Genomic DNA, 23,310 nt, shown 5'->3' with positions numbered 1-23,310 from the left:
GTTCTCAGTAAGGCGCAGCTCTCTGTCAGTGGTTGCAATAGGGAAGCTTAGGGGGAACGGTTACATCCCTAGCGTCCTCTTCCAGGCTGTTGACAACAGGCCCACTTCGGCAGATGAGCAGGACGCCTGCAGGAGCGCGAACAATGGGTTCCGAGCAATTTCCATGCGGTGACTCTCAGCAGCACCTCTGTGCGTGGCTTCGCTGAGCTCCAGGCTATTCCAACTCTAAGCACACCATCGTGTTGCTGCGTCGCTTAACAAAGAGCGCCGCCAGAAGAACAGCAGAAGTGCGCCGAGACCGAGGGGGCATTCAGGCGGCAATTACAGCTTAGTAGTTTCGTTTTCCGATTCCTTAGACCATTATTCAGAATTAACATAGTTTAAAGTGTGGGAAGTAGAGACAACTTATGGAAACCAATCCAAGGAAACCCTTTTTTATAACAGATGTGCTTCAGCTTGAGCATCATTTAACATAAATGTTCTAGGGGAAATGAAAGGTGAAGCATTGTGGCCCAACACGCGTATTTTCCACAAACTGTGCACTCGAATCAAAAACATCATTAGATAAGATTCTGATGATGAAGATGGGTTTTTATGGCGCAAGGGCATCTGTGCCCAAAGAGCGCCACAGCACAAGGTATTTTTCGCTTGCTCAAGGTGGGGTCAAAGGCCAATTTCCCAAGCATTTCACCCTGATTAAGCCTAGCACCAGGCCAGAAGACGCTTGTACCTATTGTATCACTGGGGGGGGGGGGGGGGGGGGGTACCCGGCGACACTGGGGATCGAACCCCGCACCTCCCGCATGCGAGGCGGATGCTCAACCACTAGGCCACCGCTGCGGTGTTTGATAGGATTCGCATTTATGTTTAGTGGCCACAATGTATAGTTAGAACGGTTAGGCAGTATAGTTGTTTCGGGAGCTTCTGAAGCGAACAGTACTATTGGAGACACACAGTGAAGGAAGAGAAAACACGAGCCGATACACAGCGCTTACTAAGAACCAAAGTTTAATTTTTGTCACATCGCGCATAAAAACTACAAATGACGCCAAAGAATATAAGAGCAAACACGACGAGAGTACAGAGAAACTAACGCTCGGGAAAAGAATAGGACAGCGACTAAGCAACCACTAGAAGTGACCGTTCCTTGTTTGAGGTTGCAGCGGAAAAGGTGCTGAAGCACAGATTTCTCAGCTTTCTGATTTTCCAGGCTTCTATTGCTTTGTATGGCGCATTCACTTAAAGTGGCCGTTCATTTGATTAAGAGGCAGAATACTTAAATTCCTGCCCCTTGGATACATCAAATTGGAATCAACATTAGACAACGCCCCGCGACTGCAAGGACTGCCCTCCATCACATAAACCGCTAAATTGAAAGCCACAAATTTTATATGCAAAGCCATAAAAGGAATCGGATGAAAGGTAGGACGCCGACACAGGCTTAGAAGTTTTCGCGGGGAATGGCACAGCGGTAAGTTCATTATACCTGACTCGCAAAAAGTTCATGCGGAAAACGAACACCAAAACAATAAAAAGAAGACATAACAGCGCTTTCAGTGCAAAAAAGCAAAATAAAGTAAACGGAGTAAAAAAAAACAGAGCAGCAGTTTCCTTTGAATGCTCGCAGGAAAGAAAAAAAATCTTGCTGAAAGTAGAATAAAGTTTGTGATTTTAGATGGACATTCAGGCGAAAGTGGGGCGATTCCAGGGTTGGCAATACAACTTTTCCCGTTCATTAAAAATGGAAGTCATTAACGTGCGCAAGCGTTCGTCGCTGCATGGTTGACCGGTAAATCGCTCTACGAAGCGGTTCTATCCGGACGGCCTATAGTTCGCCTCGTGTGTCGGCAGACGGGGACAGCGGATCGAAGGTGTCCGCGTTCAATCCATAATGAAGGGTCTGGTCGCCCCATCTGCAACGCTCGTTAATAATTGATTTCACCGGCCGTGTTTAGAAAGAAAAAAAAGGGAAATAAATTATACTTTGCCGTGCTTCCTCGATGGTGAACGCTGAAGACGAGCTCTAGATGTTAGAGCCTATTCGCTGCGGGACCTTGCTGGCTTGCGCGGTCTAGTTGGAATATAAGGAGATAAAAGTTGTACTTGATTACACGTAACTGCACCGTACTCTCCCCAATGATTAGACGTAATTCCTCGCTAAGTCAAGAGCGAAATTCCAGTAAGGAATGAACATTAATGCATTCGTCCCTCGAAGCCATTTCGATATTCTCACAAGGCTAGGCTTTTGGGAATTGAAAAATAGGTTGCTGGTTCCCGGTCACAATTGCACTTAGTTTTTTCCAGTCGGAGAGCTGACTGTAATGCGGCTGACAGATCTTACAGTGACTGCTCCACTGTGGGTTGTGAGGTTAGCAACACTGAAGGAGTCGGTATTAACTTCAACTACTTGGGATGCGAGTAGAACTTTATTTTAGGCTAGCTGCCACCTCTTAAATTCAAAAAAGGATAGCACAATTACAGAAGACAGAACATGCAAGCGATTGCAACCACAAGAACTTTTTCTAGAGCAGAAATGTAAAGTTGCCGAAAGGCTCGTGGTCGTCGTCTATAGTTTGTCCTGTCTTTCCTTTAGCGCTTCTTCTAGGAACTCAAGAAAATTAATCGTGGATTTCTTTTTAAGGTGCATCGAAATCTAATGCACAGGATATTTTTGCATTAATCTTCTATTTAAATGTGGCCACCGCAGCCGGGCAGCAAATCCAAACCGCGGAATTGCAGCCTTTGTTTCCTTCGGGACGTCTAGCTATCCGCTATCAGCTATCAGAAACTTGCTCTAAGGTGAGTGGGCCAAACCGCTGAAGTCTGCTGTTTAGATTGATTGTTTACGCTACTGGCAGTGGTAGCACGGTGCTTGTACTCAAAATTAAAGTGCGCAGAAGGAATTCCGCTGATCGCCGCTTCTATTTATTCAAGCTGTTTAAATGAGAAACCATATATATCTAATGCTACACCTGTATAGGTTAACGTGTGGTACTACTGTTCGATAGAACTCAAGAACACAGCGGCTTTTCCCCGTCAAATGACCCCTTCCAGCCAATGGCGTCGGCCAATTTTCATGTATTCATCTTTAAGCAGCGCGAAACACAGGACAAGAGGAAGAAACACGAGACCACAAGAGATAGCGCTCGTGTCGTCTCGTGTTTCTTCCTCTTGTCCTGTGTTTCGCGCTGCTTAAAGATGAATACATTCTGAAATGAACGGCTGCGCAAATCAAGACACAGACAAGAGAGAGACACCGCATGCGCATGTGGTGTCTCTCTCTTGTCTGTGTCCTGATTTGCGCAGCCGTTCATTTCATCAGGCCCCAACTCGCCCCTCAGGCCGTTATTTTGATGAATACATTCCAACTCGCCCAGTTTTCTGTTCTCGTTAATTCTCATGTCCCTGCTAGCGGGACAATGCAGGGAGTGGCGCCACAATGAAGATGGGTAGGTCCCCCACCATAGAGGGAGGAGATTATCTCCTTTCATCTGCCACTCCCTGCTTTGTCACATAAGCAGGGTCATGAGAATCGGCCGACGCCATTGGATGGAAGGGGTCCTTTGACGGGGAAAAGCCGCTGTGTTCTTCAGTCGCATCCGACTATCGCGCTTTCTGCAGCCCACAATTGATACCGAAACCAATCTTTCCTCCCAGATTTAAGCCTCATGGTAATAAACGCGAAACTATTGCAGTAGGAGCAGCAGTAGCAATACGCATCAGGACTTCTCAGTTGAGTTCTTATCTTTACGCATTCTGTGTCGTGGTCAGAACTTGTGGTCGGCACAAAATAAATAAGGGGCCGGAAGAAAGGCTCAGCCGACATTTCGACAAGTTGAGGTGTTCGTTTGGCCACAAAAAAAAATAAAAGAAAAGACAGCCTATGGATAAAACACTGGCTGAGACTTTCGTCCTGCCAGTCCCGGCCCTTCTTCATTTCGTGCTGTCGAGTATCACATCTTCTCTGTCCTCTCTAATGCGGGCCGGACTTGAGTATGAGCGTCAATGAGGAGTAACCCTTGCGCAGTAGCAGACGTTTTATTGCTGTAAACTCTCAAGTGGAGACCGAGAAAAAGATGGGCTCTCTTTAGTGGAGTACAGTAATAGGTTTAAAGGAATACGAGCAGCTTTCCGCAAGCCATGGCCAGCAACATCGCAGAAGTGCTATGCCAAGAAAGCTAAAACTCTAGAAACAACCGTCTCGGAGTAAAAAAGAGTGCCGTGAGGCGCCGCCCTTCCCAGATGACTCGAAGCTGACGCAGCGTCATCGACTGGATTGTCGTCTTGAAATTCGCCTCAAGAATTCACACATACTTGGATTCCTCTTCATTATACGCATCTCCAACGGCCATTTGGTGCCTGAAAACGGTTTCTCAGTTCCTTTAACAGGTTAATGCCACCAATGTTTTCAAGAAGTACTGCCCAAGGTATCTCCAGAACACACAAACAAGTCAGGTAAGCAAAATATCTTCTCTGCACTCAGTTTGAGCCAGGCCAACGCCACGTCAACCCTGCATGTGTGTTCACCTTAATGACGTCTCCTTGTGTCTGTGTCATTCGTACCAGTTTCTAGTATCCTTCACGAATCAGTGAACAGCGCGGATGACATTTATTGTGTCATGATTATTATACCGGCAAACACAGGAAACTACAGCCTCGAAAACGAAAGCTCCCTTTATGCATACCGTTTTTATTTTTGGTCTGTAGTAAGTTTGGAGGCCTTTCACCTACGAATGAGCCTTGCAAAGAAACCAGTGTTCTCTCCTTTCTGATTTCCGCCATCGCAGGCCCTGCTCAGTATATTCTTACACATTATTTTTTTTATTTCAGTTACTTCGGTTTCTTTCGGAAAATACCGCATTTTGGCTTCTGCCTCAGTCTTCTGTTTGCGCAGCGTTCCTCCAACATTTAACTTGCAAAAGATTTCTGCCGCCGAGGTACAATTCTTACCGCCCGCAAGCGCAATTCAGATCGGCGCCGCCAGGCTTTAAACGACATGACTGCCCGAGGCTAGTCGGGAGAACAAGATTCGCGAAGAATGCGAGCGCTCTGCTTAAAGGGATTCACGCCTGACGCATGACTGCCGACTTGTACGACAGCGCCGCCGCAGGAAGTGAATGTGACAGGTTCGGGCTGCAGGATTAGGAGGGAGCTGCCTACGCTCGGAGTGCTCCGCGCGCTGCCGCCTCGCCCGCGACGCAGCTGGCTTTTCGGCTGCTGCGCTTCAGAAGGCATTCTTTCCCTCCTTCGCGCTAACCGCCTCCTCGAATTGCCTGCCTGGTAAAACGGCGCCTCCTCTGCGACGGTGTAGTAACGCGACTATGTGTCTCAAGTCGCGCTCTCAATGCGTCCAGAAAAGCGTATAATGTGCACAGAAGAGGGATGTCATATATTTCGCGCTGTTCTTAGTACGTTTTCAGAGGATATGAGAGGCTCGCTGTCCGCTCAAAAACTTCTCCACCATGCCACATTGATCACAGGATATCTTCAGCAAAGAACTGAAAATTAAACCACAGCTATAACTTACAAGGTGTCAAATGTAAAACAAGGAAAGCGCGGTGAAAAGGAGATTAAGACATGCCATCGAAAAAGCAAAAAAGGAGAGTGCGAGGAACCTTTAACGACGTTCTCTATTGTGCGTTTTCGACGTCCTCATTTAGTTGCTCTGGTTTCTACTTTGTATTGGAACAGCCTGGCTCAGCCCACGCTCTTCTCTCCGTGCCTGCCTTCAGGTGACGGTAGATTATGTCAGGACGGCGCGAAGAGAACAGGGACGAGAGAGGCACAACAACACAACAGCACAGGCGCCTGTTCTTTTCGCGCCGTCCTGAGATACTCCACAGCTATGAACCAACTAGCCTAAACCAAAGTACTTCTCAGGTGACGGCATTAAAGCCTAGTGCTTAGGAAAGCTTTTCAAAGAAAAGGCAGAAGTTTTTGCAAAATTAATCCAGGTGTGGTATTTGTCCCTGAGCAAGTGGCGAGCGAATTCAATTTTCTTCACGGTCACGAAATACGAGTGAATGTTTTATTTTAATCCCTACTTTCACTCTGTGCGCTCCCAATCTATTTGCGTTCCAGATGTGCCGAACTACAAGCGCACATCGCAGTAGTTCGCCACGAACCCACCTGTGAGGCGCGAAACTGCCCTGCAACTTATTCTGAGCCGGGTTTTGTGGGTTTAGTCTCATTATATCTGGTCCGAAACTGATGCCGGCCCCGAAACGGTGTCGGTGGAAGTCCCTTATGAAGCCGTTCTGGGGAGGACTAGGTGCTCCCTGTACAGAGAGGACGCCAACGCTGTGCACAAACGTAATCTCCCGGCGGATTTCCCGTCGCTCCTCGCGCCCCAATCCCATTAGTCAACCAGCCATAAAGCAAGATCCGCTGCGCTCACAACCGTACTCGGCCAAATCAATAGCTTCCGCGATTGCGTGAGTGAAGGCGCCTCTGGGTTCGCTGATCAGAGGCCGGAGTCCCGACGCCGGAGGGGAGACCGGAACTCTCCCTGCGGCTTCGAACGCCACGGCCGATCTGAGAGAGCGCCGAGAGATTGGGACGAATGGAAGCCTGCCACCTAACGAGCCAGCGTTTTCCTCGACCGCAAGACGCGCAATCGACGCCTGCTAGATCCACTTCCCACGGGCGCGAGGCACACCAGCGGTGTGCATGGCGTGCTGTACAACTCCAAGGTCCACAAGGTCAATATCACAAAAGGGCAAAGTTATGATGCGTGAATAAAAAGGCTTGCCAAGCTAACTGCCTCCTTCTGGGGCAGTGAGGGGAACGAGGAGCCAAGGATGAGGAGATATGGGCCTCGCGAAATGAAAACAAACAGCGAAGAGTTTGGGTTGCGCTGATTGCTCAGGATATTAAGCTGTCTTGGGCCAGTAGAACAGATTTGGTTCTTTGAAAGGAACGTTTATGTGCAATGGGCCATTCAACTCTGCCGAGCATGTCTCCGCTGTCGCTCAAGCAGGCTCCCAAGACTATACAGAACACCAAAGCATATTTGAAGTGTTGAACTTTGCCGCGTAGCCAGGAGACGTGACATAAGTAGTAGCTTAGAAGCGGCGAGACCAATGGCCATTGCACACGGAGTCATACAATGAATACACTGGCGGAATTGAACGCGTGGTCGGATCACTCCAGGTGTTCTGAGTGAAAGTTGCAAAATATAGTAGGAATACATAGAAGGATTTAGCCTACGTCTGCCTGACAACTGCAGTGATAAAACGCTTCCAACAACGTTAAAGGAAACAGGAAAATGCAGTTGAGAGTGCGTGGTTGTAGCGAATTCACAGTGAATTGTACAACCTGAATTAGAACAGTTACCATCGCTCTAGAGGAGTTCTGAAAACAGGCTGAACAGCGAGACGCACTTTCCTGTTCAAACACAAACTCCAGAGATCTGTCACGCTCAGATGCCTTGCGGCGCAGCCATCAAGTGGCAGAAATGTGTACCAGAACAAAAAGAGGTTCATTTTTTGTATGTTGCTTTAGAAAATTATATATTGCTTTAGTGTGCCTTGAATACGGCCCTTCTTAATCTAGCATAGCTCTGAAGGCCATGAGAAAATGCGTTTTCAAAGGCTTTCGGTGCCGAAAACTGGAGGTGAGTAAACAAAAGCCAGAAGCTATGTTGCCAAGAAAGTTTTTGTTCTTCGGACGTGACCGCTTGTGTTATCTCCAGCCATCTCGTGAAGTACCCTAGGGTTTTAGTACAACATTTAGTCGCTTCAAGAAGCTCATCGTCTTCTTCACATTTTCTCAGCTAAATTCAGAGCACAATGTCGTCCCTCATAGGATTTTGGACGTTAATGCCCAAAAGCAGCCCCCCCCCCCCCCCCCCCCCCTTCCTTCAACTTTCGCTGACCCGTGAAAGTTGTAGATGTGCGAGGTTGTAATGTCTTTGGCACATGTTCAAACGTACAATAAAATTATTTAATCTAGAATGAAGGAGAAGCGCACATATATTTGGAAAAAAAGGGAAATGGTTTTACTACCCGCTAGCCAACGAGGTTGAGAAGCTACTGGAAGGAAGTAGTGGAGAGATAAACATTTTTTCTGCATGCCGGAGACCTTGTGTCCGGACAGCAAAAATGCCTCTAAGCTGTGTGCAGATATTATCAGTGGCAAATGAAACACGAACAAGGAAGTTCAAACAGGGAAACAACATCAACAGCATCACCAACATCAACATCATTATCACCATCATCAACATCAACAATAACAAGAACAACAACGGCAAAATACTCGACTGAGAGAGAATGAATATTAGCGCAGCTCATTTATAGTTTAAGGTCGCGCGGATCGCTGTGTATAGGATTGGTAATGTTCCCCGCCTCCATTTTTCATGCAGCAGCTGATATTTTAACGTTCGTATGTTCCCTTTTCATTTGCCCTGTTCGCGCCTGACTGGACGACGAGGGTACAATTGCTTGCAACACAGGGTCAGAATAGGACCCCATTTTCCGGAACGAACCGCGACTGTTGTCCTCGGTTGCGACTTATCCTCTACGACGGACGCACGTTTCAGCCAGACGTGCTGTTTACGTTGCCTCGCTACGCGACTGATATAAAAGCACGGCGCAGCCACAATGCGGAAGTGCGCTCCACATTTGTGACCGATGGATAATGCCAACAGACAGAACTATCAGCCGTGGTCGATACTAGGCACTACGGTGTGCGTCGTTTCGTGGACCGTAACCAGCTGTCACCACTGGCTGCCCGCCACCGTTTCTCATAGTCTCAACGAGCGGATTTTCCTCCTCTCCACGATGGCGCCCCCATGAGGCTTTCCCGCGCAATTCACGGTCGCGCACGGATGCTCACGGCTTGGGTCCAGCACGTGACGTTCTAACGGCGTAACGAGGCTCGCCGCCAAGCAGACCGTTCGCTGAACGCGGCTTGTCTGCGGCCGTTCTGCTCCGGTGAGCGTCAGTGGTGAACGTGACAATGGGACGGGAGGTGTATGTCATTTTCAGTTGCCGGCGGAAGTGCGCTGTCCCTCTTAACATGTCTGCCCTTTCGGTGCAGGTTTCCGAATCAGTTGCTCCTTTTGCCTCACAACCGCTAATGCCCAGCTCGATCCAACAAAAAGGTTCTCTTCACACTCTCGTTCACCAATCCCCTTAATAAACGTTCTTTCATTTGCTTGTTTTTTTTAGCTTACCTAATACAACAAAAGCGAATGCGGCGCGTCCTGGATATAACTTTGCGTAAGCTTAATAAAGGAACGGTGGTAGGCACTCACTACTAAGTAGAGAACCAGCTAGTCGGTCTCGCTTTCTAAAATTAAAGCCAGCTATGAGTCCAGATAAAAATGTAGTCAGTTTTTCAACCGCTAGGCTACAATGGTTCACTACCCTTCACTGCGCCTGCTGCTTTTCTCTCGCATGCGCGTTACATCGTTACGGATGGCTATGCAATAACGTATTTAAAAATCAGAGCAAGGCAACGCTCTTTAAGACTATCTCCTAATTAGATGAACGCACTGCAGTGTCGTTGATTCTCATTTCACTCGGTCGAGAGAGAGCTGTTTCATCCACACAGGTGGCAGGGCTAACGCGCAACCTGCAGATTTCATTACCAGTGCTCACCATTTTCTTTATAGCCCCAGAATTTAAATCGAGTTGAACACGCTGAAGTCATGGCCACGAATAAAAGAACATTGCGAGGAAAAACAGCCCTTTCGACTTTCGAGCCTATATAGCGCGTTCTTGTTTTGTCGTGCATTTACGATGATTATTTGCTTTGAAAGCGATATGCTGCCAGGTTGACCCACTTTATTACTGCTCCAGTAACGCATTGCGCACTTTTTAGTCCTTGCGAGTTGAGTGCAGTGTGGTCTCTGGGATTATATGGAATACACAAAAGACACGCAGAAATAATCCCTCTCGTCTCGTCGGTTTGGCGAACAATGGCGAGGCGCGCGGGAGGAGCCTGCGGCGCTCTGCGTGTGTCCACGCTGCAGGGTTTAATTCCCCCGATTCTTCCCCGCTTATTGATCGGGGCAGGTTTGTGTTGCGCGATTAATCAGGCCGCTCTTTGTTTGGAGTGAGCATAAAGAGCGACAGAGGCCGACGGAGAGGGAGGGCTCCGCGGCAGTGGGACACGTGTTCACTGCGCACCACTTCTCGCTGGCTACGCAGCGCAGCGCTTGGGGCTGGCATGACGCTGTGAGGCCAGGGGAACACCCATGGCGCTAATGTACAGTGAGACGTAACATAATTTCTGCCACACGCCACGACTGTTTTGAAGGAAAATAGTCCCACGTCTTCGTCTGCAGCCGAGAGTTTTGCGCAAGGTGCTGAGATTAAACAGTTGCTTCTAAAAGGTTGACGGATTTATGGGTCTTTAACGTCCCAAAGCGACTCAGGATATTAGGGAAGCCCTAGTGAAGGGCTCCGGATACTTCCGACCACCTGGGGCTCTTTAACATGCACTGACATCGCACATCACACGGGCCTCTAGAATTTCGCCTCCATCGAAATGCGACCGCCGCGGCCGGGATCGAATCCGCGTCTTTCGGATCAGCAACCAAAAGACGCGGGCTCGATCCCTGCCGCGCCGGAGGAATTTCGATGGCGGCGAAATTTTAGAGGCCCGTGTGATGTGCGATGTCAGTGCACGTTAAAGAACAGAAGGCCTCGCCTGGAAGTGGCATGCCCCGTTTGTTCTCCCGCACCAAAATCTTCAGGTAGCGCATGCGTTTCTCAGCAGCAAGCATATCGAGAAAAACCCGGGAAGCGCATTTCTTTCGGGGCAAAGTAGTTTGTGAATTATTTTTTTTTTGCATTTGATAAGATTTGTACTATGACAATCAGTATACCCGCAGATTGCCCCTAGAGGAGCTTGTAGTATTCTGTTATTTATTTGCAAAAACGGGCCCCACTGGTGGTGGCGGTGGTGAAAACTTTAATAGACACCGGGTAGTTTAATTAGGACACGCAGGTCCTTGGGCCCCCGCGCGGCCCCACTGCACTCAAATGGTCATGTCCCGGAAACTGCTCGCTGCGAGCAGGTGAAAACCTTTAAAAGGAAGATTTCTCTAAGCATTAGAAGGTTAGAGAACTCTCGGCAATGTGTTCATAAGAGTATGTCATGATATACTACAGTTGCTCCCTGATTAGAAGTGGCGCACAAGGAAGCCGGACTTGAGAAGCGAAGGGAGGAACGATGGGCGCAGAAAGAAAAAGTACGAAAATGTTTCTTGACACGCATTGAAGACTCCCAGAGTTCAGGGGAATTTTATCCCAACGTAAAATGAAAGAAATAGTAAAGAAAGTTCAAGAGTGGATATTTGTTGCAGTTTTCGTTTTGAACGCGCAGCGATTCAAAGTGGCAAGGCAGCTTATTTTCGCACCAGCGAAAGATCTTGTAAACGAAGGAAGTGTGCGTACTACGTTTAGCGAATGGCGAGTGGGCGGGGCAACAAGACTGACGATGGCAGCCATGGGAGTGGCAGAGACAAATGCGTGCATGCTCAGTGATAGCGTTCCTCCGAGTTCACCCTCACAAAAATGGTCTATAGAAAGTCTATAGACTTCTTATAGACTGCGCGCAGCCTTCCTATAGATATTTATTTTTGTCTATCCAGAGTTCATAAACTGTTTATAGGCAAAACTCTACTAAAAGTGTATGACCATAAATCTATAGCTTGTCCATAGACTGTCTATGGGATTTGTGTTGCCTATGCACTATTCTCTAGCATTTGTCCATAGACAGTCTATATATAGACTGTCTAAAATCTTTTTAAGGGCAAACTGCCTCGCGAAGCATTTGATTGCTGGGCTGAAGTTTAGGCAGTCAGGTCACGCGAGTAATATTAGGATATGCAAGGAACAGGCCACTGCCAAGCAGGAGTCATGCAATGACTAAACGTATTGATAACGCAGCGCTTTTCATAACTTACGCAAGGATTCTTATCTCAGGAGAGCGCATAAAATAGAAATTGAAACGATGGCAGCGCATGAAAGAAGTTTCTCTAAGCATTGCCGGTAAAAAAACAAAGGCCGCTACCGTCTGAAAGACGTTCAAGTAACGAGCGTCCGCTTTATTGGCCATGCGTAAAACGGAAGTCTTTTCGCATACACCGGGGCCAATGATGAAAACCCTGAGTGGTTCGGAAAAGTACCATAACTTTTCCAGCTAGCGGAGCGATTAGGGTGCCTCAATGCCAGCGCCGGGGTGGAGACAACCCGCCATATTGAATCACACGGGATCAGCGGCGCTGGCGTTTGTAACGGCGCCGTTCATGCTCTCGGCGCGCTTCAAAGTGCTTTAACTTGAACGGCCTTTTGCAGCGAGAGCTGCACTGGGCTACCAGTCGAACATTTCGCGGTACATGGGAGAGGCCAGTTGTGATTCAATATGGCGGCGTCGCTTAAGTTGTCTCCACCCTGAACGGCGGCGCTGGCATTGAGACACCCTAGGAGCGATCGCCGCCTAGCGCCATCTATCAGAGAAATTACGATACACGTCTACCCGTTGTCGAGTTACATCCCTTCAAGATACGTCTCAAACGTAATTTGTTTCGTTTAGGGGTCAACAAGGTGGGCCTACAATTCGGCTTGCGGTGCGATATCGTAACGCTTCAATTATTGATTGTATGTATACAATGTGTACCTATTATTTATTTGTGGTTTTATTTCTATACCGCAACCCATAGGCTTTTATTTGCCTACCAAATTCGGTACACAACTGTCCGCGGATGGGTGGCTCGTGTTGTCGGAGTATATATAACGGAACGAATGCATATATTATAGATGGCGCTATAAGTCTTATTGTGAGATGTGCTGTATTCTAGTGCTGCCACATGTGGTTCTGTGATCTCAGGGTGGTAGCAGACCCTACGAAATCTTTAAACGTGATGAGTAAGAGCTAACGCTCTTAGAAAGTTCAGAGAATCTAAAAAGGGAAGAGCGAGAGACACGAGGTAAAAGAAAATAGATATGACGCAATATCTTGCGTGGTAAATGCCCAGTGGACCTTGCATCGCAAATGTTCGAAGAAAAGCACTGCTTCTTCAGTGTCAGAATTCATTTGCCATGAACGCAGCGAACGTACATTCACCTGCGGCTAATTCTGCACAGAGTGTATTTTCGGCCCATTTATATATGAGAAGATATTAAATCAAGAGCGTTAATGCTCCCGTTGTGCAGAAAATCCGGCGTCGTCGGAGTTGTGAGCGAACTATATCCGAGGGAACCTAGGTGGGCAACCGAGGCCATGTGACCTTGTGGCGTCATCACAACCTGCGCACCGGATTGCGCGAGAACTGAGCACCGTGGCAGGTGCCAGCTAAATTAATGATTGGTCGTGAGGGGTGTCTCGGAAAGCGCAACCTGGGTCGCACAAGGCTCAGCGGTGGAAGCACCTGCCATTGCAGGGCTGTGGCGCATCGCTTAACCGCTGCTGCACTACTGCGCCTGGAGTGGTGTGAAGACTATATCGCAAAGTATATTTCAGTCTATCGGAAGACAACCCAAAAAACCGGAAAATTCCGATTCGCTCCGCGGGCCCCTACATTGGGAAAGGCGCTGAGAAGAATGAATGTAAATTCGAGAATCACCAATTACGCTTAGATGGACACACCCATAAGGGGAATCAAGTACCTCCCCAATTAATTGTTTCTGCGCGGAGAGGTAGGTCGATAAAAACTTTATAATATACGTTTCATAGCTGAAAATTTTACTTTAGTATACTTTAGTATACTTTAGCGTTTTACTTAGTATAACTCATCGAACATAATACTGGTGCTCATACTGCGATCATCGCGCTCCCAAGTTCACAAACTGTTGAATCCAGTGTGTCTCACTCTGATTTTACCTCCCTCGCAGCGTCGTGTGGAAGAGGGCGGTCAACATTCACCTTCGATTCTGACGAGGAGAGAAATGCTATTCAGTGAGGTTATTACGTGGAACGGTTAATCGCCTGTTATTACCCGTAGAAACGATTCACTATTTCCCTAATCTCCCTTTGTATTGCGGCTTAAATCAGGATTCGTCGTGTTCAAGTACGTGTCCGTGTCTGGAGAGTTTTTCTTCCCTGTGAGGTTGTTTTTCGCGCAGCAGTTCTGTCTAAGCTAAGCAACCAACTTGCCCAAAAGACCGTTTTATGGCGAAAGCCTTTATAGGCTCATGACTCGCCAGCGGAGATGTTCGCAGAAAAGTGTCACGCTACAGCTGTCAACCAAACTGATGACGTCATCAAAATAAAACAATAAAAAGCACAAAAATAAAAACGAAGGAAATTAAAAATGTGAAAAATATCAATAAACAAAAAGAAAACCGAAATAAAAAATGGCAATAAAAATAAGAATTTAAAATAAATTAAAATATATAAATATAACAGAAAAAAAATACAACGCGTACTGCGTCGTAGAAAAAACCCGCGTTCTAGAAAGTTCCATGCTTTCGCATTCCTACACGTAAGCAGTCTTAAGTGCCCTCAGACTTTTACTAAATCACGTAGAACCATGACTGTGTCACTCTTTTAGACATTTATTTTCCTTCCTATCTCTATTCAAGTGTGAATGAAGCTTTTCTAAATTGCCATTCATGTCTACCTCAACATATATTTCGGGCGACCTGAAGATAGCCCAAAAAGCCTAAAAATTTCGATTGGCTCCGCGGGCTCGCACATTACGAAATGCGCCGAGAAGAGCCACCGTTCACTATCACATACGCGCTCTTCAACGCTACGCATAGCCCCATGCAATAATAAGTATCCCCTGCCGAGTGTTCGCACCACGTTCCACCAGAGGTCGCCACGTCCCGAGTAGTGAAAGCGCATTTATACTCTCGGAATTGGGCGGAGCTGTGGAATGCGTCGGCATATAAAGCGGAACGCCCGCTGGCACCCAAGACGACTGGGCTGTTCCGAATTGTGACACAATTCTGCGAAGCTGGACCAACGACGCTTTGCTTTCCCCCCCTACTTCGAGGAAAGCGCTGTTAAATTAAAGTCCCCACCCACCGCGAGAGTAATGTTTCTGTCGTTTCCGGTGCTACCGACAGCGCTCCGTGGTTACAATTTTCAATATGTCGTGCTCATAAATCTCGTGCCGAAAAGGAGAGAAGCGTAAGAATACGAAAAAAAGAAAAAGAGCATGAATGTAGGCATATCGAAGGAACCGAGCAACTCGCAGCCCCTCAAATCAGTCGTTAAGAGAGCGCATTTTTCTCCGAAAAAGCTCTTATCGGCTTCAGGGATTCCACTATGCCTGCGGTTATGTCAAGCGCCTGAAATACACAAAAAAGCCACTATTACAGAAGCCGGTAAGATCGCCCTTGTTAGAACGGCAGGTACACGTAGGCTCTAAGCACGTCTGCCGTTTCATTTCATTTAATTTATTTTTCCCCTTATAGGCCCGAAGCCATTAGAAAGGGGGGATCAAAATCAAGATTTTTGTGACAGCAACAACATATCAAAAGAGAGAAAGAATAATTGAATAAAGAAACAATAAGAAAAATAACAATATGTTAGAGTTATTAAATGATCTCGTGGTGGGTATGCAATGCTAAGTGGAATGCACGGGACTGAAACAAGAACAAAATGTACACATGTAACACTCAATCGATAGAAGAGAGAACACAGTGCAAAAGGCACGACATCAAAAAGAAAAGTAACAAAAAAACAGCTGTTCGAAGTGCCGAGGTGAATATGGTGAAAATTGAAGCATAGCAGCGAATACCATTAAGCGGTTGTAGTTTCGCTGGCTCCAAGGCCTCGATAGTAATCATGTGAGAACATTCGCATCAAGAAATATGCAGGATAGGCTTTTTGTGCTGTCAACAGATTGGTAAAATGTATCGGAAGCTGCATGATGAATTGCGGCTTACACTACTGGACCACCAGCCAAAAGCTCCCTCTTGGCTACGTGGAGTCGAGCTATTTATTAAAAGCAGCCTTCTCGATGCCAAGAGCGCGCCTTCGTCGGGGCTGGGCGCATTTCCTTACTTTGCCAGCCACAACTCTTCGACTTCTTCGCTTGCCTGCTGTTTCAAGCCAAGTCGCTCTGTCACGCCAGAACTAACCACGACAGTTTGCTCCCGGAATGAAATCCAGGAGGATGAAACCACTTCCACACGTTTGTATCTGGATAGAAAACACTCGCCTCTGATCACTGCGGCAATATACTGGAACGGGTACAAAATATGCGTGCAACCTGCCTGGTCCCTCAAAACTTAAGTTAGTCTCAGTCTTGCTTCATTCAAGAAGAACCGAGATTAGTGACCTTCTCAGTAGGCGTCGAAAAAATTATCAGATTGGAAAGGGTTGATGAAACTTATTTCGGTAGGAATAGGTTTCACAGGGAAACTTATCAATGCAGACATGCGCTCTTCGGCTACCTCTCTCACTTTCCACGGACTCAGTCCCGATTCCGAGCTTCAGCCATCCGTCCGTGCCTCCTAGGGTACCTCGATACGAAGAGTGCGCTCAAGATGGGAGCGGCTGGCCGCGTCCAGCTCATACGTTGGGTATGAGCAGACACGAACTGAAACATTTGACGTCAGAGGGATCATGTGATCACCGCTCCGCGAATAGCGTTACGAGCGGCGCGGAAAAACAGTCGCGCAACTCTGCTCCCTGCAGGAGCTTATATAGGAATACTACTGCGAAGGTTCTGCGGCAGGCAGCATAAATGCATAAATGGAAGCCGCCGCGGTATCCTAGTTGGCAGAGGACAGTAAGCGACATGCTGAGGTCGAGGGTCCGCATACACTGGCAGCATGTCGTTGTATTTTCTTTTACATTCTATACAATTCTCTTTTAGGTAAGAAATGCTTGCATGCCGACGCCAGACAATTTTTTCCGATATCGTTAAAAGGCCACCCAGGAGCCCTTCCAGTGAAGGCCGCCACTGTTCCTTGACAAATCGTCAAGCACAGGCAAGTGTTATCAATCTTTCAAACTCTCCTCTCTTTCAATGTAGCTGCCATGGGAGGACGGAGAGCTAAAAGCGTCCAGAAAATGAACATTCGCTCTTCGTCTCCACACGTGTCACACATTTCTTCTTTTCTCCTTCGTGCTTCTGTCCTGCTAGGCCTCACACCTTCTCGCCTAAAACAAATGAACCGGAACGGAAACCAAGAGTAATACTTGACGGCTGCCGGCTCTACCGTAATGCTAGGAAGGAACGGCCACAAAATGAAGAAATGCCGCCACGTTTTCCGGAAATATTTTTACTTTGCTCGACCCTGGAATTACTGCGCTGCACCCCTCCAGTTGTGCTGTCCGAATCAAGGTATACGACACTGGAGCTGGTCTCAATAAATAGCAGAGGGACTCGTGGGCTCTGTTCGTACCGTCTCACCGCATGTGGCGCTTTTGTGAGTGTACTCATGCAACCCATCTCGGGGAACAAAAGAAGACAGGCGTTAAAGATCCCCAGGTGGTCGAAATTATTAGAAATGTTCACCTTGGTTGAATTAGGTGCAGAATTGATTAGTAGTGGACAGAAGTGACATGTGAATATAAAAAAGGCGAAAAAGCGGTGACCGCTGCTCGATACACTAGCAAGTGTGGAGGAGTACAATGACGTGTCCGGTGCAGTGGTAACTTTAGAAGCATTCAACCTCATTATCACCCAAGTTGCGATTGTTGCAGGGTAAATACCTCCCTCAATGATCTTAAAAAAACCCTGTTCTGCGTCAGCCACAGACACCACGCTTCCGCAAACATCATTCTTAGTTTGAAAACAGCCAAGTTTAAAAACACGTTTTGGTTATTGACAAATATAAATTCTTCATTCAGCTGTCTTTCCCGCCAACTCTTTACATTATATGTCTGCTGGACGAGACCACAACAGGCCCACATTTATCACAAGTTAACCGTTTCCGAGGGGTGATGATGTCCTGAACAAAAGTGCTTTCGGTTCATTGTTGCTCCCAGCACTGGCATGTCCACTCCCATTCGAACCGGGGCCAGAAACGAAGCGAACATGTCATTGCGTATGGAGGATCTCAGGAGAGAATGGATCAATATGATCGAACGCCGATAAGCGTTTCGTTTTTACTTTGCTGAAGAAGCACGACGTGCATATGCTTCGAGAAACAGGTCAACCCTTTTCGTTAAGGGCTTAATTTGGATGTATCAAACTTTGGCGTTCCTACCGTTCGTCTAATTGCCCCAACCTTGTATCCGCACATGCGCGTAATGAAAGCTCGCAGGGACATTGGCATGTACACGGTTACATAAAGGCGCAGAAGTGAGGGAACGAGAAAAGTTGCGCATGGTAATGAAGAGGAAAGAGTAAAGGCAAGACCGCAAAGAACTAATGCCAGGCCACCAAAGAACTAATACAGAAATACACACGGTAGACCACAAGACAAGCCTCGCGTTTGCGTATCTTTTCTCAATTAGTTGACCTCATGTGCTCATCATTTCGACGTATCTTGTCATCAGCATCATCACCAGCCTGACTACACCCACTGCAGGGCAGAAGCCTCTGCCATGTCTCTCAAATTAATCCTGTCCTTTGCCAGCTGCGCCCACCCTATGCCTGGAAACTTCTTAGTTTCAACCCCGAATGCGCAAGTTCTCTCCAGCATGAATATCGAACGATGAAACACACCGACACCACAGGAATGGGCCGACAGTTTCGCTATTCACAGAAACCAGTCATCTGACATAACGATCGTTTCAGAGAGAGCTCAAAAGAGACAGGGACGAGACGTCGCTAACTTCCCCCCAAAACGAGGCTGACCTAAGGCGCCATAGTTAAAAGATAAAAGTCGCAAGCCTATTACAGAACCTGGTATGCAAATTTTTCCAGCTCAAAGCACATCAGGCAGGCTCTCCTCATGACACCTTCCTTATGCTAGAAAATTACAGGGAGCCTTCAGCGGCTATTTTACGCGACTTCCTGGACTTCGCAGTTAAAGCTGGCGTGACATTAGCGCAGCGGACGACAATTTTTCTTCGAGAAACAAGGATAGATAAAACGCAGTGACCGCTCCGTGCCAAGATTCCTCTTAGAACTTTTTTTCTTCTTTACACTCAAATCAACTCCTTTGATTTGCGCGCTTTTGTGCTTTATGCAAGCTTCTCTTTATATCTTCCTTTTCTACTAACGGGTTCTTCCCGTCAGCTTCACATCCTTGGCATAGTCTCCGTGGTGACGCCCAGCGCGGGCGCGAAGCATCTCGCATTTTCAACTTCCCAAATCCTGGCACTGATGGGAGATTTGAGGAGATGCATTACGTCCCACCCGGCTGCCTCTAGCAATCCCTGTTTTTCCCTGTCTTCCCCGGAGCTTGGTTGACGCGAGGTTCCATTAAAACTCTGCGGGTGGAAATGGGGGAAGATATAGTCCGCAGGACAGGAAGCCTGAGCGGTTTGACGAACTAATATTAGCCCCGAGGCTTTTGCTCTTAGGCTCGAACCTTTCATGGGTGCTTATTGTTGCTTTTATCTACGCTGTGCCTCCCGGCCAAAGATCTTACTTTTTTTTTTGGCGCAAATCGCAAAGTTATACAATGGTCCCAGCCTTCTTTTTTTCCTCGTCCCCGGGTTCCGAACTTGCCTGCTTTCTGCGTCGGGACGGGAGGCTGCAGAGCGGGAAACCGGGAATCACCGCTGCATAAGTTCTTTCTTTTTTTATCGCCGCCGACCCACGCGCGTGAAATTAGAATCTCTTCAGCCGCGAAAATGGCTTTCGGGAAGGGAGAGTCAGCTCGTTCGTGGTGCACGCGGCCACTCCCCGTGCAATGTGTGAGGGTTCCCGAGACTGCGAAGCCTGGGGACAGTCCCCAGCTACAGCCACTCCCCATCGCTCCCGCTATCCCGACACTTTCATCAACGCCTTTGCACCACTTTGAACCGCCTTTGAACCACTCAACACGGGCATGGAACGCACCGCGAGGGAGCGCCACCTTTGCTCCGCCCCGACATCGGCGTTCCTTGCGAACTCAGTCGGAAAGGCCCGTGAACTCGGTGAACCTCTGAACCTTCATTGCATCTCCCTGATGGCTGCTGCTTACGGTTTTGTGCAACTCTAGATTTCTTCTGTATCGGAATGCATGGCGGCCCTGATTACTGCTGGTCGCTGCTTTTCCCCATTCGTAAGTAGTAGTAAGTGGCTCACTAAAATAAAATAAAAAGGAAGGATAAGATTTTTGCTGGTCCCAGCATCTGCCATCGATGCAGAAACACTTGAGCTGGGGCAGCGGAAATAAAGGATAGCAGGCAGAATCGAGAAATGAAATAGGTGAGGGGACAGGAAGAGAGGATAGGGGGAGAGGTAATGTACACAAAAACTATTTGAACAATAATAAATATGTTAAGGTTGCGCGCGTGATTAGTTCATGCTAAAGCAATAAAAACACACGCGCACACCACTATGTTCAATACAGCTGGAGTGGGGCGTCCAGATGTAGTCGTCCAAGGTAGCACTCGCGGAGTGTTCGGTCACTGCGCGTAGCTACCTGACGGAGAGCAGATGGGACGTCAAGCGCGTCTGTTCGAGGAAATGAAGGAAAGTTTCTGCGAGCAAGTGAACAGACCAAGATTGGCTGGATTTCCAGAGGACGTGCTGTTTCTAGCTTCTAGCAAGGTGCTCAAAAAAGTAAAAGAGTTCAATAGGTCACTTTTGAAGGGTTCTGAGGAGAAAAAGAAAAATATTGCAGTTATACCTTATGTTCATCGGTTTTCTCATTAACTAAAAAACGTGGGTAACAGACATGGTGTTAATGTTCTCTTCTCTGCCCCTCAGAAAGTTAGTAGTGTTTGTGCGAAGGTTGCTGCGCGCTCTAGCAGCGGTGTATGTGATAAACGAAAGCGGTGCTGCACTGTGAATCACAAGAACCGCTATGTCAGATGTTCAAAAGGAGTGGTGTATCACATTCCCTTTTCTTGTGGCCGGACCTATATCGGTCAAGCGGGCCGCTGCCTTAATGTGCGCTTGCAAGAGCATTTTTTGTCATTGAATAAGTCGCCTTCATCTAATCTCGCTAAGCACTGTTCAAAATGCAGCGGCTGCAAGCCTTTGCTTGACCAAAATAAAATCTTGTTCCGACACCCTAATCAGCTAACCAGAGAGATTTCAGAGGCCTATCACATCCGTAAGAATCAGCACACGTGTGTTGCCGACCCTATGGTGGTTTTGCATGAAAGAGAGTTTTGTTATCTTGACGCACCTGTATGAGCACTTTTCCTGTCACGCCTGCGCGATGGCTTTTGTTTTGTTTGTGATTGTTCTTCCTTTTGTGTGTTTCTCGAATAAATGCGCAGTTGCGAGTAAGCGCTTGTGTTGTTTGGTCTCCCTTGTCTGTTGTCCTAAGTGCGCTTTATATAATTTTTGAAAATGAAAAACCAACTAGCTCAGATGTCAATTCTGCTTCTGTTCGAGGAAAGCACAGGGGTTCAGTCCTGGATGTTGGACGGTCGTGCTGCTGGGCCATTACATCTGTGGACGGGCTAGTCCAACCGACGTTGAAGTCTCGTAGGATGTGTGCGTATCACTGATTGCTCTCACAGATTTTGTAGCGACAGCTACATTACGGTAGTATTTCGAGCCTTCAGCGTGGCGGCGCCGCCACCCCGTGGCTGCGCCGCCACGCTGTCACGTGGTTGGTCACGTGGTGCGGAGCAGCTTCCGAAGGCGCGGCACCGCGACTGATAACGTTGTTCGTCACGTGGCTGGTCACGTGACCAGCCACGTGGTGCGGAGCAGCTACAGCGCCGGCGAAACCGGGCTGCAACAGCTGTGCGCATGCGCCGTGTCAAGTGGGACGAAGATAAAGAAGGAACGCCCAGCGAAACGGAGCGGCGAAAGACTGACTTTGCAATTCAACTGAGCAAGTTCCACCCGGCCAGCTGTAGCTATCGCGTCACTCCAGGTTTAACCAGAGCTAAACCACCGCAAATTTTTTAGAAATGAAATGTTTCTGATTCGCTCCGCTATCTTATTATTTATCAATTTTGTTTATCACTTTACCCAAGAACCAATTTGGCATTTAAGTCAAGGGGAGAAAGTTTCCGACATAAGCAGTATAACAATCACAGGTAAAATAAAAAGTAAACAATAAACAAAACTGTATTCTTCGAATACAGTTAATTATACACACAAACAAGATGACTACCCGAAAGGGGAACAAAAATATTCTGGAGGCGTTGTGGCCGCTGTTCTAAGTCAGCCGATTCCATTTAGTTATCGTTTTCGTAATAGGAGTAATTACTCATTGGCATCCATCCAAGCGGAGCCGTACGGCCACAAAGGAAAGCTAAACAGCTCTCTCAGAAACTTCGTAGTTAAAGCAAAATTCGTCCTGGTCCGGGGCTCGAAGCCGGGACCACTGCTTCACTAGAGCAGTCGCTCTACCACGTGAGCTAACCGTGACGGCAAGCTTATGGTAGCGCGAGAGCGAATTGATCAATAACTCGAAGTGGGAACAGTGTTGGTCAAAAGTTCTTTAGGAGAATCCCACAAAGTGGAGTGGATTTGTAATAAGGGAGTAATTACTAATTGGAGGTGTCGGATTTTGACGGCAGTGACCACACTGGCGATGCTTCATCGAATCCGACATGCTTGACCTGTTTTATTCCGACAGACCCAGGGAAAGTTATTTTTACGGGTTTTAGGCCTGAATTCTATGCGGTCTATGAAAGGAAAGGCTCAGAATTTTGCTGTTTGACAAATAAATTTTTGCTTACCGATTACATACTGCCTCCTGACAGTAACAAAAAAAATACACATTTTCAGCCATAAATCGTCTCTGCGGACAATACACCAGGCGCACACTATCTAAGCAAAGATTTTTAAGAGCGTTAGCTCTTACCACGTTTCGAGATTTCGTGGGGTCTGCTACCACCCTGAGATCACAGCGCCATCTGTGTCAGCAACTAGAAAAGACTACATCTTGCTTTGAGACTTGTAGCACCATCTACAGCGGCATTGTAGAAACAACCACCTGCCGCGTGCCAATGATGACGTCACGGTCTAATATGGTGGATAGAGGTGGAACTATGAGAGCATGATGTCAGGGGACGAAATGGCGGCATAGTTTCCGTTTCTCGAATACAATATGGCAGCCATTAAAATAGGTAAAACAAATAGCCTATAACGGGAAAGAAAACTGTTCCGTTACAGGACCGCTACCTAAGCGTACTTTCGTTCCGCTATATATACTCCGAAAACAAGTGGCGCCGTTCAGGGGTCAGTTGTGTACCGAATTTGGTAGGCAAACAAAACCCTATGGGTTGTGGTATAGAAATAAAAACACAATGAAATAATAGTTCAACATTGTATGAATGCAATTGCTAATTGAAACGTTACCATATCGCACCACAAGCCGAATTCTA

The sequence above is a fragment of the Amblyomma americanum genome, chromosome 9, assembly GCF_052857255.1.
Source record: "Amblyomma americanum isolate KBUSLIRL-KWMA chromosome 9, ASM5285725v1, whole genome shotgun sequence".
Lineage (NCBI taxonomy): Eukaryota > Metazoa > Arthropoda > Arachnida > Ixodida > Ixodidae > Amblyomma > Amblyomma americanum.
Note: the sequence above shows the minus strand (reverse complement) of the source record.